The sequence below is a fragment of the Miscanthus floridulus genome, chromosome 2 (genome assembly GCF_019320115.1).
Source record: "Miscanthus floridulus cultivar M001 chromosome 2, ASM1932011v1, whole genome shotgun sequence".
NCBI classification, from domain to species: domain Eukaryota; kingdom Viridiplantae; phylum Streptophyta; class Magnoliopsida; order Poales; family Poaceae; genus Miscanthus; species Miscanthus floridulus.
Genome location: NC_089581.1, coordinates 63,304,465 through 63,319,473, shown reverse-complemented (window position 1 = coordinate 63,319,473; position 15,009 = coordinate 63,304,465). Strand labels below are relative to the sequence as shown.

At 42.2% G+C, this 15,009-nt stretch overlaps 1 pseudogene; it reads right to left on the bottom strand.

Annotated features, from left to right (window-relative positions):
* Positions 1-3,180: 3,180 nt before the first annotated feature.
* Positions 3,181-10,315, bottom strand: LOC136538978 (uncharacterized; annotated as a pseudogene).
* Between the last annotated feature and the right edge of the window lie 4,694 nt (positions 10,316-15,009).

Below are 15,009 nucleotides of genomic sequence, written 5' to 3'. Positions count from 1 at the left end.
CACATCGAAGACCCACTTGCGCATGGGGAAGGCCCACGGCTATCCACGGAGTTACCCGACTAGGAGCTTGGCCCTTGCGAGAGATTCCTTGTAAGGGGCTCCAACGAGGACTAGGGGTAAGCTTGAGCGCTTCTCGATACCTCGGTAAAAATACCAGAGTCATCGACGGGAGTTTGCATCTCTATCTCATCTTTACCTTCTGCATTCACATTGCTACCTTGGTTGTATGATTTACTTCCCTAGCTTAGTTGATAGGACTGGAACCTAGGTTGCATAACTCTTTTACGGTAGAGATAGCAACACACCTAGCAAAACCATAGTTGCACATTTAGATAGACTACTTTCTTGCATAGGTTTTGACTAGGTAGAATTAGAGGCCTTAGTTAGAAGTAGAATTTTAAGTTGCCTAATTCACCCCCCTCTTAGGCGTCACGGTATCTTATAGATGTGCAACTAAGGTTTTACTAGCTAGGTGTGTTGATATGTCTACCGCAAAAGAGTATGCAACCTAGGTTCCAATCCTATCACTAGCCTATCAGATTGAGCTAGGAATGTAAAACACACAACCTAAGTACATAATATAAATGCAGAAGGTAAAGAGTGGTAGAGATGTGAACTCCCATCGATGACTTTGTTATTTTTAATGAGGTATCCAAAAGCTCCTCGCTTCCCTCTAGTCCTCGTTGGAGCCCCTCACAAGGAGGCCTTCACAAGGGCCATGCTCCCGGTTAGGTAACTCCGTGGATATCCCCAACCTTTCTCACGTGCAAGTGGGTCTCCAGAATGGTCTCTCTTAGATTGGTCCCTTTCATCTTCCTATCAAGCTTCTAACCAAATCGCCGTGGGCCTTGTTCCCTCCGGTACACGGTGGCAGCCACACCATAAATGCGGTTGATGTGGTCTCGTAAGACTACAAAGCCCCTCAGATGTACAACAATGGTGCGCGTAAGACGGAGTGGTAAGAGGTATACAAACCTCACTAAACACTAGGCCTAACCAGTAAACCTAGAGCAAGCACATTAACGGTGGTCTAATTTGCTAAAGCACTTCACAAAGCTCCTACACTAATCACCTAATATTTTTCTAAGCACTTTTGGTGGCTAAAGCACAAATAGATGAGTCTCAACTCTCCACACACTTCCCTCAGCTGTAGCACACCTCAATTGGCCGAGCAATGATGTATATATAACCCAACATCCAAAACTAGATGTTACTAACCGTTGCACACTTTTTGTGAGCATTGGATTGATCCTATGCTTAGCATCGGAACAATCCGGTGGTGCCACATCGACTAGTCGTTTTACACTTTTCTATGAGCATCATATTGGTAGCATCGGACTATAAGATGTAATTTTGCCTTGTGAGTTGTGAGCATGGGTTGTTCATCTGAGCATCGGATTGTAAGCATCAGACTATAAAAGTGTCATGTTTTTAACACGACACACTTTCGTACTTTGGGTATAACTTTTAGCTCCAAATTCTGATTTTGATAACCAACTTTTTGGAAAGATGTTGAACATCTCTACAACTTTTAATTGATCTATATCTCTTATAAAGATAAACCCCACTAGTAATTTATCTTGCCATACAAAGTGTCTACATCAGTATCCACTAAAACATCCCACTAGCACATTTTTTGGAAAAATGTTGAACATCTCTACAACTTTTAATTGATCTATATCTCTTATAAAGATAAACCCCACTAGCAATTTATCTTGCCATGCAAAGTGTCTACATCAGCATCCACTAGAACATTCAACTATCTCGCCATACAAAATGTCCACATCAGCATCCACTAGCACATGCCATTATGTCTTTATTCAAGCTATTCACATTAGCAAACCACATTATTTACTAACATATATTTAGTTGTCCACATCAGAATACTAAAAATCATACAGTAACATGTATTATGATATTTATTTAATCATATTAGTAAATATAAGTAGTATAATTTTACCGGTGATTCCCGCAGCAATGCGTGGACAGTTCTTCTAGTATCATATAAATTTGAGCAGATCCAAATTCATGAGAGAAGTCCAATTCATCTATCTTTTTGTCTTGGCTTTAATGGCTTCAATTTCTTTCATGTCTTCGCATCTGGGCTTCTACTTCTTGGTGTCTTAGACTTCTAGCATGTCTTGTAAGCCACGATGTAGATAGACTGATTTATATATTGTATGCACAGTGCAACAAATAATTGTGCTATATAGGAGCTTCTTTGTGTTGCTTCATTCAGAAGTTTGTGTTCGGCAAACTTTGTTTTGTAGACATTTTCTCCTATCTGCGTATTGTTCTGGCTGAGTAAAACTGAAAAGCTCATTGAAACATCAAGAACAGAAAGTTGGAGAAGTCGTAGCTGCCACCTGCCCGATCCAAAGCCATGGATCCATTTTCTTCTATCCGCACACAGTTCTTAGACCCTGTTTGTTTCAGTTTTTGATGTAGCCAAAAGCCAGAGCGGAAAGTCTAGCTGGTGAGTTAGTTTTTCAAAATCTCCAAAGGTAGCTTTCTGAAGAAATGAATTAAAAGTTGAAAAACATGTTTTGAGTAGCTTTTCTATTTTTTGTGTGCTAAGAAGCTCAAAATTTATTACAAAAGCTAAAAGCAAAAAGAAAAAAAAAAACTACAACTAGAAGCTAAACTGGCTTTTGAGCCAAAAGCCAAAAACTACAACTCAAACAAAAGTCGAGTGGGTGGAGAAAGTAGCGCATGGGAAGGACAATCCCGTCAATGAGGTCGAAGCACCAACTTGCTTCCCCTGCCACTGCATCTTCTGCTTCACCATTTTCCTTACCTTTGAACTAGTACAATGGTAGTAAGATTACCAAAGTTTGGTGCCCAACCAAGAACAATAGTCAGGTTTCGTTGGCATTAGAAATATTTGGCTGGGTCCTATCGTTGGTAGCAAACAACATAGGCGGCGGTGATGCAAATATACATCACGCTACGCACTTTTACGTTACAACGCCGACAACCTATGTTCCAACTATTATTCCATCCGTTCCAAATTATAAGTTTCAAATTATAAGTCGTTCTAACTTTTATAGATATATATTGTGTTTATATAGATAATAAAAATTATGTATCTAAAAAAACTAGAAAGAACTTACAATTTAGAATGGATAGAGCATTAAATAATAAAGCATCCACAAACATACAAGTACTAAGGCCAAAACACACAGCATTTGTTCCATACTTGCATTATTTTTACAACACACCCCCAGGTACGTAAGTGTTCAGGCGACACACAAGTCTACTACCAAACCATTACAAAGGATTTATCATCATCACAATGCCACAAAACACATGCACACCCACACATGCGCGTGCACACACACATATAATACATATATAGCTTATTTAGGCGTTTCTATATTGCATACACACCTAATCTTAACCTCCCTCGGCATACATACTTAAGCTGCCAAATACAACCTGATGCCACATTCCTTGTCCAGTTGTCCTCAGTCACGAACGTCTGGCAAGCTTGATTTAGCAGAAGACTGCGACAACATGAGCCTTGACTGCTGATTGCTACCATAGAAGTGCATTCACCAAACTGGGAACAGAGGCCCAGTGCATCCTTTCTTGTCGGAATCAGGTATGCTGTTATAGCGGTAGAGGTGGTTCGATAGCTCCCAGCTCCAGTCGTCCTTCCTTGACACCTTCATTGGTGGCCACCGGTTGATCCTCACGTAGTGTTCCCTGATCTGGCCATAATCGACAAAGCTCGTTATGACCGTGTAGGTGCACTCATGGCCACCCCACACGGCGTCATGAGGGTCTGCGCTGTGGTAGCCATCAGGGTGGAAGTAACGTCGCATAGGTGGACCAGTGTGCTTCCATGATGGATCAAGGTTCCTCCGGTAATCAGGTGCCGCCTGCAAGAGCAGAAGAAGAATAAGTGCTGAAGGAATGCAGCACGGTTGAAATATTCCTCATCTATACAACTTGTCATAAGCTTATAATTCCTCTCTAAAACATATTGAAATGCTACTAAAACTGTAGCATGAAATTCCTAGTTTTAAAGCCTTCTTTCAGAAAATTCGTGATTTCTTTTGAATAAACAGAAAGATGTAATTCAAATGACAATATCAACGATTTAACCAGATTACATACTTCGAGAGACAAATGTGCACATACATTCTCATAGTGGCAGACAAAAAAACAAATCTGTGTTAATATGATACATATATTTTTTTCTCGAACACGTAGGAGAGCTGCGTATCATTGCATTAAAAGGAGAAGAAAGAGTCGTACATAGACCCAAACACACACACACACAACAACAACAACAACAACAACAACAAAGCCTTTAAGTCCCAAACAAGTTGGGGTAGGCTAGAGTTGAAACCCAGCAGAAGCCATCAAGGTTCAGGCACGTGAATAGCTGTTTTCCAAGCACTCCTATCTAAGGCTAAGTCTTTAGGTATATTCCATCCTTTCAAGTCTCATTTTATTGCCTCTATCCAAGTCAACTTCGGTCTTCCTCTACCTCTCTTCACGCTACTATCATGGCTTAGGATTCCACTAGCACCTGTGCCTCTGGAGGTCTCCACTGGACATGTTCAAACCATCTCAACCAGTGTTGGACAAGCTTTTTCTTCAATTGATGCTATCCCGAATCTATCACGTATATCATCCTTCCGAACTCGATCCTTTCTTGTATGACCGCAAGTCCAACGCAACATACGCATTTCCGCGACACTTATTTGTTGAACATGTCGTCTTTTCGTAGGCCAACATTCTGCACCATACAACATAGCAGGTCTAATCGCCGTCCTATAAAACTTGCCTTTTAGCTTCTGTGGTACCCTTTTCTCACATAGGACACCAGATGCTTGGCGCCACTTCACCCACCCTGCTTTGATTCTATGGCTAATATCTTCATCAATATCCCCGTCTCTCTGTAGCATTGATCCTAAATATCGAAAGGTATCCTTCCTAGGCACTACTTGACCTTCCAAACTAATATCTCCCTCCTCCCGAGTAGTAGTGCCGAAGTCACATCTCATATACTCAGTTTTAGTTCTACCGAGTCTAAAACCTTTGGACTCCAAAGTCTCCCGCCATAACTCTAGTTTCTGATTCACTCATGTCTGGCTTTCATCAACTAGCACTATATCGCCCGAGAAAAACATACACCAAGAGATGTCCCCTTGTATGTTCCTTATGACCTCATCCATCACTAAGGTAAATAGATAAGGGCTCAAAGCTGACCCTTATTGTAGTCCCATCCTAATCGGAAAGTCATCTATGTCTCCATCACTTGTTCGAACACTAGTCACAACATTGTTGTACATGTCCTTAATGAGCTCGACGTACTTTGTTGGGACTTTATGTTTGTCCAAAACCTACCATATAACATTCCTTGGTATTTTATCATAAGCCTTCTCCAAGTCAATAAAAACCATGTGTAGGTTCTTCTTCTTCTCCCTATACCGCTCCATAACTTGTCTTATTAAGAAAATGGCTTCCATGGTTGACCTTCCGGGTATGAAACCAAATTGGTTTATAGAGACCCGTGTTATTGCTCTCAAACGATGCTCGATAACTCTCTTCCATAGCTTCATAGTATGGCTCATCAACTTAATTCACCGGTAATTAGTACAACTTTGAATATCCCCTTTATTCTTGTAGATCAGTATCAATATACTTCTCCACTCGTCAGACATCTTGTTCGATCGAAAAATATGGTTGAACAGCTTGATTAGCCATACTATAGCTATGTCCCTGAGGTATCTCCACACCTCAATTAGGATACCATCCGGTCCCATCGCCTTACCTCCTTTCATCCTTTTCAACGTCTCTCTGACCTCAGATTCTTAGATTCTCCGCACAAAGCGCCTATTGGTGTCATCAAAAAAGTCATCCAACTGAAAGGTTGTTTCAGTATTCTCACCATTGAATAATTTGTCAAAATACTCTTGCCATCGATGTCGGATCTCATCCTCCTTCACCAAGAGATGCTCCCTTTCATACTTAATGCACTTAACTTGGTTGAAGTCCTTTGTCTCTCTCACGAACCCTAACCATTCTATAAATGTCCTTCTCCTTCCTTTGTACTCAAATGTTGGTAAAGATCCTCGTACGCTCTACCCTTTGCCACACTCACAGCTCGCTTTGCAGTCTTCTTAGCCACCTTGTACTTCTCTATGTTGTCCACACTCCTGTCATGGTACAAGCGTCTATAGCATTCTTTCTTTTTCTTAATAGCCCTTTGGACTTCCTCGTTCCACCACCAAGTATCTTTAGCCTCGCCTCCACTTCCTTTGGTTACTCCACACACCTCTGAGGCCACCTTCCGAATATTGGTTGCCATCTTCTCCCACATGTTGTTTATGTCCTCTTCTTCCTTCCAAGAGCCCTCTTTGATAATCCTTTCCCTGAATACCTTTGACGTCTCCCCTTTCAGTTTCCACCACTTTGTTCTTTTAATCTTAGCTTGTTTATCCCTACGGGGTTAGATAGGAGTGCTTGAAAAACTTAGCCTTAGATAGGAGTGCTTGGAAAACAACTATCCACGTGTCTAAACCTTGATTGCTTCTACTGGGTTTCAACTCTAGCCTACCCCAACTTGTTTGGGACTTAAAGGCTTTGTGTTGTTGTTGTTGTTTATCCCTACGGGCACGCACCTAAAAACGAAAGTCTGCCACCAAAAGCTTATGTTGAGAAACAACACTCCCCTAGTATCACCTTACAACCCAAGCATGCTCGTTTGTCCTTTCTTCTTGCGAGGACAAAGTCAATCTGGCTAGAGTGTTGTCCGCTACTGAAGGTCACTAGATGAGATTCTCTTTCTAAAGAAAGTGTTAGCTATCATCAGGTCAAAAGCTACCGCGAAGTCCAGAACTTCCTCCCCCTCTTGATTCCTACTATCATATCAAAAACCTCCATGAACTGCCTCGAAACCTGCGCTTGTAGTATCTACATGCCCATTAAAATCTCCTCCTATAAAAAAACTTCTCACTACTAGGTACAGCTCTAATCAGGACATCTAAGTCTTTCCAGAACTATCTCTTAGCACTCTCTTCAAGGCCTACTTGGGGGACATACGCACTAATTACGTTCAAGACCATATCACCAATGACAAGCTTGACTAAGATAATCCTATCTCCTTGCCTTCTCACTCTCACCACACCATTTTTAAGGCTCTTATCAATCAAAACTCCTACTCCATTTCTATTCGCGACTATCCCTGTGTACCAAAGCTTGAAACATATATTATCCACCTCCTTCGCCTTCTGATCCTTCCATTTAGTCTCTTGAACACATAATATATTTACACGCCTCCTAGTCGCGGTATCAACTAATTCTCTTAACTTACCTGTAAGCGACCCTATATTCCAACTACCTAAACGAATCCTAGTTGGTTCGACTAGCTTCCTTACCCTTCGCACCCGTCGACTCAGATGTGAATACCCTTGCTCATTTTTCACTATACCCAGGCGCCGATGTAGCGCGCCACTAAGGAAGCGACGACCCGATCCTTGCTCACCTGACACCATGCCCAGATCGCGACACGGCGCGTCACCAAGGGGGTGCCAACCCGGCCCTTGCCCATTTAACACCATACCCGGGTTCCGATATGGCGCGTCGCTAACAGGGTTACACCCCAACGGTTCTCTTTCAGGTTTCATCTCTATTAGAATGGCTAGATTTAACGTTGGCTCGCCACGCCTATCACAACCCTCCTCCTTTACCAGGGCTCGGGACCTGCTATGTTGAGACAACATAGGTGGAGTTGGCTACTCACACACACACACCTCCTAATAACTTGAGAGACTAATCACCTGAAACTTAAGGGGAAAGACGACCGGATCAAAAAACAAACAACACCTAAGAGACCCCTGTGGCAGTGAGCAGGGAGAGACCCTTCGCTCCTGCCAAACACCAGCACTCAGCATCCTCCTTTGCAAGGAGCAGCGCCGTGTCTGTATGGATCTGAACAAGATGTGTTAATCAAAAGTCATCCTTGAGACATTGACCAAATCAGTGTATCAAAGTTATAACCTTTAATTGCCACCATGAAGATATATGCATCAACTCTGCCTCAATTCGTTTGGAAGCTACAACATCTGAAGAAGCTAGAGAGACGTTGACAGTTGTCATGATCCCATGCATCCATCAGACTGTTACTGACTAAAACCAGTTGAACTCAAAACTAGCAGAATCAGTTGTACAGTAGCAACCACAAAAAGAATTTAAATATGCAATGCCATATAAGCTCATAGTTCAACATTCAAACAAGAAAAAGGAGGCAATTTAGCAAAAAACTTACTATAGTGAAACGATATTCCCACGCATGATCACAGAGATCCTCTTTTGTGATCCGACTCTGAACAAAAGAATGATGTAGTTTATGTTGAGAGTGATGGAGAACTGAAATGTATGTACTTAAGAGTTTACTTTCAGCTTCAGGATAAATCAAATAGATGACCAAAGAGAACTTCCCCACAATTACCACTGTATATATGAATGAAACAAAATAAAAGAGACGTGTAAACAATATAACTAGCATTATTCCCAGAATCTGCAATATCAATGATCTACAAGATGATCTTTTCAAGTGCCATGGTAAAAATACAGAGTACAGCACAATACATTATGCATCCTATTGATGTTCATCCACTGCACTGTTGATCCTACAGATGAAAAAAAAATGCTTGTACTCACCCATTTCCCATCCATAATGGCCATTGAATATGTAGACAACTTGGATCCAGTGCGGATCAATGTTAAACGTGGGATATGAGCCTTTCCCGCCACCAATTCAGCACACTACAAGCAAAATGATTAGGACCTGCTGTATATCATGAGCAAAAAAATACAGCTATATACATATTGCCACAGTTTTCTTCTGCCCCCACTTTTTTCCTCCAATATGGTCTGCCTAGTTTCAGTTTTGGTATTTAACATTTTTATTTCCTTGCTCTAGAAGGAAATGCAATCAAGTCCTACATTTTTCAACTCTAGTATGTTATATTGGAGATTCGACTTTTGTTAACATAAGTGACTGTTTTGCCATTTGTCAGAGTGAAAATTAAAGAAACTGAAAAGCAGATTTCAAATTTTGATACAATTTTCAGTCTTCTTTTAGGGCAGCAGAGACTTTAAAATTTTAATATGCCAAAATTTCATAATCATCAAGACAACCAAGAATACAAATTATTCGGGATGGTCAAGTGAAATTAGTCATTTAACTACTATTAATGGTCTTATTGGTGTATTAGTGTATTATAATTATCAAACCACGTCCCATGAACAGTTTAACAAAGTCCATTAAAAAAAAGTTTAACAAAGTCAGTGCCATGTCAACTTTTGCGACCCCTGGTACAAACATGATTAATGTATTGGACAACATATATTTTGCTGAAAACCCATATGATTCAGAAAATTACAACGAAGCAAAAAATAAAAATTTATACATAAAACAAAAAAAAATGTAAAGATAGATTCAATGGATATATTTCCTTTCATACCATTTCTTATGTCTATATTTGTGAAATTATTTTGGGACAAAAAAGAAGTACAATCACCCATGGTCCATGAAACAAACAATTGTTTCTCCACCATGTCAGTGCCACTTAAAGCTTCTTTCTTTGGAAACGTTAATGTCACATAAGCTTGCTTCATTCACCACTATGAACTGAATCAGCACCAACGTTTTTGGAAACTATATAATGATATTGATACCGACAGTAGCTCGCTGCTGGAAAGGAGGGGCCTACGCAAAAACTACAAATACAAAACCAAAAGTAACGCCCGGAACATAAACTAGTGCCATGTCAGTAAACAGCTGTGCAGGTCAGTCAATGCATGTCCTTTGCGCTTCTAGCTATACGAAATTTGGGGGTTTTCTTCACTCCAGACCAGCGAACTTGAGCACCAAGGTGCTCGATCGATTGCTCGAGGGAATTGAAGGCTTCCTATTCTCCTCACCGCGGAGCAATTCGTCGAGCAGGAGCAGGAGCACCACAAACTACTAACTTGCGCGCGCAAAAGCGCAGGCCAACAAACGCGAAATATAAGGAGTGCGAGAGGGCAGTGGAAGGCCCGAACCGAACCTTAGGTGCCCAGAGGCGGTTGTCGGCCGCGACCCCGCGCCATGCGCAGGACACCGCGGTGCATCGTGCCATGCTGCGCGCGTCCAGGAACTCCATCACCCGCCCCATCACATCTTCCCCGAGCGCCTCCATGGGGTCGCTCCTCCACCCCACCTGCCTCTCCCCCTCCCTCCCCTCCCTCTTCCTCCTCTTCCTGCCCCTTTTCCGCCTCACCCACTCCTCCGCTCCCGCTCCGGCTCCGCCATGCGGTCGCCTCGAGGGGAGGTCGGTTGCGGGCGCCGCGGCCGGTGAGAGTGGCCCGATTCCGAGTGAGTTGGTGCTCGTGTGTGGGGAGACTGCCACTGGAGAGTGATCGATCTACTACTTGCGGCGTCAGCCCTCATCGCGTCGCAGCTCTTTCTAGGAGGCGTCTCCCACTCTAGCATCGTGCAGCTCACTTGGTCGCGCTACAAGCCCTGGCTCCCTGCCACGTCGGATTTGGGTGATGCCACGGATCTTGTAATATACCATCATGCCAATCTCAAAGCCCTAAATCAATAATCTTTTTTAATCAGCCATGCTAGCGTCAGGTCGTCTGGCTCTGCATCGTGTCCAGACGCAGCTCCCCATGTGCCCCACGTCTGCTCGGTGCCGCACGCCCTGCTCGCTCGGATTCCACGTTGCTGGAACAACTCGTCTCACCCACGCCGCCCACCCCAACATGGACCCACGCCGTCTGAACATCACCATCGTTAAGAAGAGAAGGAGACACAGAGACAAGGCAGCAGAAGACGAGGAGGAAGATGCAACATTCAATCTATTTTTGAAACATCCAAATGAGACATTTGCAACGTACGTTCGAAACAACCGAAACACTTGCAACACATGTCTGAAACGCTTGTAAAAATACTTGAAAAACGGTTGAAAAGGTCATTGCTAAATATATGCAACATCCAGATAAAACACATTCAAACATATGTATGAAACACATGCAATATCCAGACAAACATAATTATAAACATAGTCTGAAAAAACAGATGAAACATTTAGAACAGATGTTTGCAACATACGTGTATAGCCATTGCAACATATGCAACATCTCGATCTAGTTTTGCAACATACCTCTGAAACACTTGAAACACACACTTACAACACGCGCTTTCAAGCGCAACATCTACTTGCTGCTGACGAATGGAGGCTCGTCGAAGCGGAGGTCGATGCCGCGGAGTGGCGCGGGGGAGGGGGTGTTCTAGTAGGCAGGCGGCTGGGTGCATCCCTGACGAGTGGCTGTGAGGCCTCGATGAGCGGCCGCGTCGCTCCTCGCAATAGGACAGGCGGGCGCGGTCCCACGACAAGGCGGCACCGCGGTGTGCTGGAGAAGGGGAGACAGCGGGCATGAGACCTCGGAAGCCTGCCGTTGATGCTGCTTCTCCTCCGTGGACAGCGGGGAAGAAGGGGGGATGGCGAGAGCGGGAGGGGGCGGCGCCGCGGAGCCGAGGCAGAGGAGGGAGAGGAGCAGGAACAGGGAGGAGAGCGAGGCCGGGGAGAGCATGAGCGGCAGCACTAGAATGGGGAATCAACATCCTGTTTAGATGGAGAAGCCATTAGGGGAGCATCGAGGGCGCAGGCATATTGGGTGGAAGGGGTGCGAACGGGAGTGGGGAATCCACGTCCGTCCGTCTGGATGCCCTGAGGGTATCATTAAGCTGTTCGGCTGATGGTTTCTACGGCTGATAAATCGGCTGATGTTGTTTTGTTGTGAGAGAAAAACACTGTACCATGACTGATAAGTCGGGCTGATAAGTTCAAGCGAACAAGGTAGGTCCTGTTTTTTTAGATTAATAAACTCCTTTAGAGCCCTAAATCAATGCCTCTTGTTTTTCTCTTTATATTTTTCACTTACTATGTGTATTCTATCGGTTTGATACCACATAATTTTTTTTTAAAAATAAGTTCATACAAATGACTAGTATTCAAATCCACAAATCCAAACACATCAATTCAAATTTAAATGACATGGTTGATCAATCACATATGTCATCACAATATAAACTCACAAACACAAATAAAACATAGAAATGCATCAATTATCTTCATCACCACTTGCCTCATTAGCTAGCTCCACTCAATGCATCACTTGATCCACCAAAACTATTGTTGAAGGCCGCTGTTTGTTAAGCTGCAGGTTACGTTGAGCACTAATTGTCATCACATATGCTCTCACATCTGGCTCCGAAGTTTTAGGTTTGTCGACGGCGAAAAAGGTGACGAGTCGATCCTCGTCGTCGACACGCTAGCAAGACAAGAGAAACCACGTGGAGCAGATCCTGAGCTCTCTCCGGACTTAGGAGGACACTAGACCGGATGGTCGTGACCTAGGACGTGCCAGTCAATTTGACCCTGTAATTGACGAGGAGATAAGATTGATCAGTAATTTAAGGTGGAACATACCGGTGTTTGTCCAAACAGTTCCAAATGTGCGGCTAAGTAACCGTCAAAATAAGGCTATCGACTAGAGAATCAATATCCAGTATGTCCATGATGCATGATAAGCAAAAACAAGCATATCAACAATTATTATTTACTCAATTGCATAGATCTAACTTAGCCGATGATCATGAAAACATGCTAAAGATATAAAAAGATAGGCGTGAGAGCATTCATATTAATTGAGAAACATATTAGCTTTTAACCAAGGCAAAAACAAGTAAAAGCATAAGAATAGCCAATATATATTCTCGATGGGCAGGCTATCGGCTAAAATAGCCGATTCCAGTGAAAGAAGACTCGCAACATGCAAATACTCGACTATTAAATGTGGATAAATCCATACACCTATCGAATCTAATCTATTATCTTTAACAATGGGGTTCGAGCCAGACCGATACATACATTATAAAGATAACAGATTAAATCTTCAAAGAATACGAATCTATACGTGCTTAATGGAATCATGAAAACATGTTACGATTGTGAAAGCACAAGCGATCGGCTAAATAGCCTATGCAGACATAGCATGCAGCCAGAGACTATGTTTGACCATAAGCAAGCCTGGGGGTCGACCGGATCGATGGCAGCCATAATAGCAGTTCTATACTAGATTTCATCAACTAGCAAGCTTACCTAGGATTGAACACGTCTTGACCACATGCTATCTTCGATCAAGATTGGATTAAAGCGGCTGAGCTATCCAAAACCATCATCACAGCAAGATATAAACGAGGTAAAGCAACTAGACGATGATTTAAAAATATATAAAGCCGATTCGTTTCAATCTTAATCGGGCAAGGGGTGATTTTGTTACAAATAGTAAAGGTCATAATTATAACAAGATCGATAACTAGCAAATCTATTAAAAATAGTAAGGAAACCCTACCAATCTTAATAGATTTAACCGATAACTAATCCATATCAAAATTTGTATGAGATACGAGCCAGACTGATGCAACCATACAAATTTTGATAAGAATCAAGGGTAACTTGTATCAGTAATTGTAAGAGATACGAGCCAGACCGATGCAACGTTACAATTAACTGACGATAACTAACTTATACGAAGCTTGCAAGAGGTCAGGCCTAACCGATGCAGCCTTACAAACAAAGTATAAGTCATGACGGATACTCACAGATAAACCAGACGTCGGACTTAACTGATGGCAGCCCTGCTTGCCGAAGAACTCACCGAAATCTACTCTACTTCTACTCCTAAGGAGTGGCGTAAGCCAAAAAGCAAAGGTATTAATTTTTGATTGATCATGGATATGTCTATTACATTAGCCAGGGTCTAATATTTATACTCGAGGCTTGACTATGAGTCCTGGTCGAACAAGACTGGTTACAAATTTGGAAAAAAAACAAAATTTCCTAAATTACGATAACTCAGACCCCAATCTTCCCCTTTTACGGAGTCTGATGTGTCTTCCTATTTCAGGTCGATGCAATTTTTGCTACCGGAGCCTTCTTGAGATGACGATGTCATCGAAATCTAGTAGATTCTAATCAGCGTCTTGGCCAGCCGATTCTGCACTCATCACGGCTTTCTTCGGTAAGTTTCTAAATCATGGGGTTCCATGCAGCGAACCAAATTTTGGTGTCAACAAGGTTATAATGCAAAACGTAATCTTTTGTTTTTGCTCCCATACCAACTGCCACTCCTCAATGTCAGCCTTGCATTGTTCCATCTCCACCTTGCATAAATATTAGTAAATTATCAATGATCTAATATGTTTAATCCATTATTACTACAATTTTAAGTACAATCCCTAGCTCGAATATGAGGCTATTGTTGAGTTGCCTATGAATTATTAATATTTCTTATGTTCTATTGGATAAGTTTGCAAGTGCATAGAATCTATCGATGTAGTACTTCACTCGGAAGTGTATCGAGGTTGAATTTATATATAGCCTATGAAAAAGCGTATGAATAGGATGATTGATGAATATGATTTGTATGACTAAGGATCAAGCAATCGTCCCACTCTAGATGGGGATTTAATGACAATGGCACACATTGCTTAAGGTAAGGTAAGGTATAAGGAAGAAGCTCAAGGTAGAAGACGTAGCTAGTGGGAGAACAATGAGTGAGTACAAGAGTCCTAGTTTACTTCTACTACTAAGCATAACTTAGGAATAAACTATATATCAACATAGTTAAACTAAGAAATAGAGGGATTCGATAACACTTCGGGGCACAACCTAAACACCAATCGAGATTGATGAAATATTACTGCAAAGAGCCCTACGCTTTGAGAACTAGACCGAACATGGTGGAATACATAGAATGAATAGAGCTGCCACCACCTGCCAAGTACCACAAACTATCTATGGGTCTAATTGTAAACACAGACAAGCTATAGACTAAGCATCATGCTTAATTAATCTATAAACTCACTACTCTAGTCTGAGCTATGATGAAATGAGACCAAAATAGTCTATAAGAGTAGTAAAACCCATGCAAGAT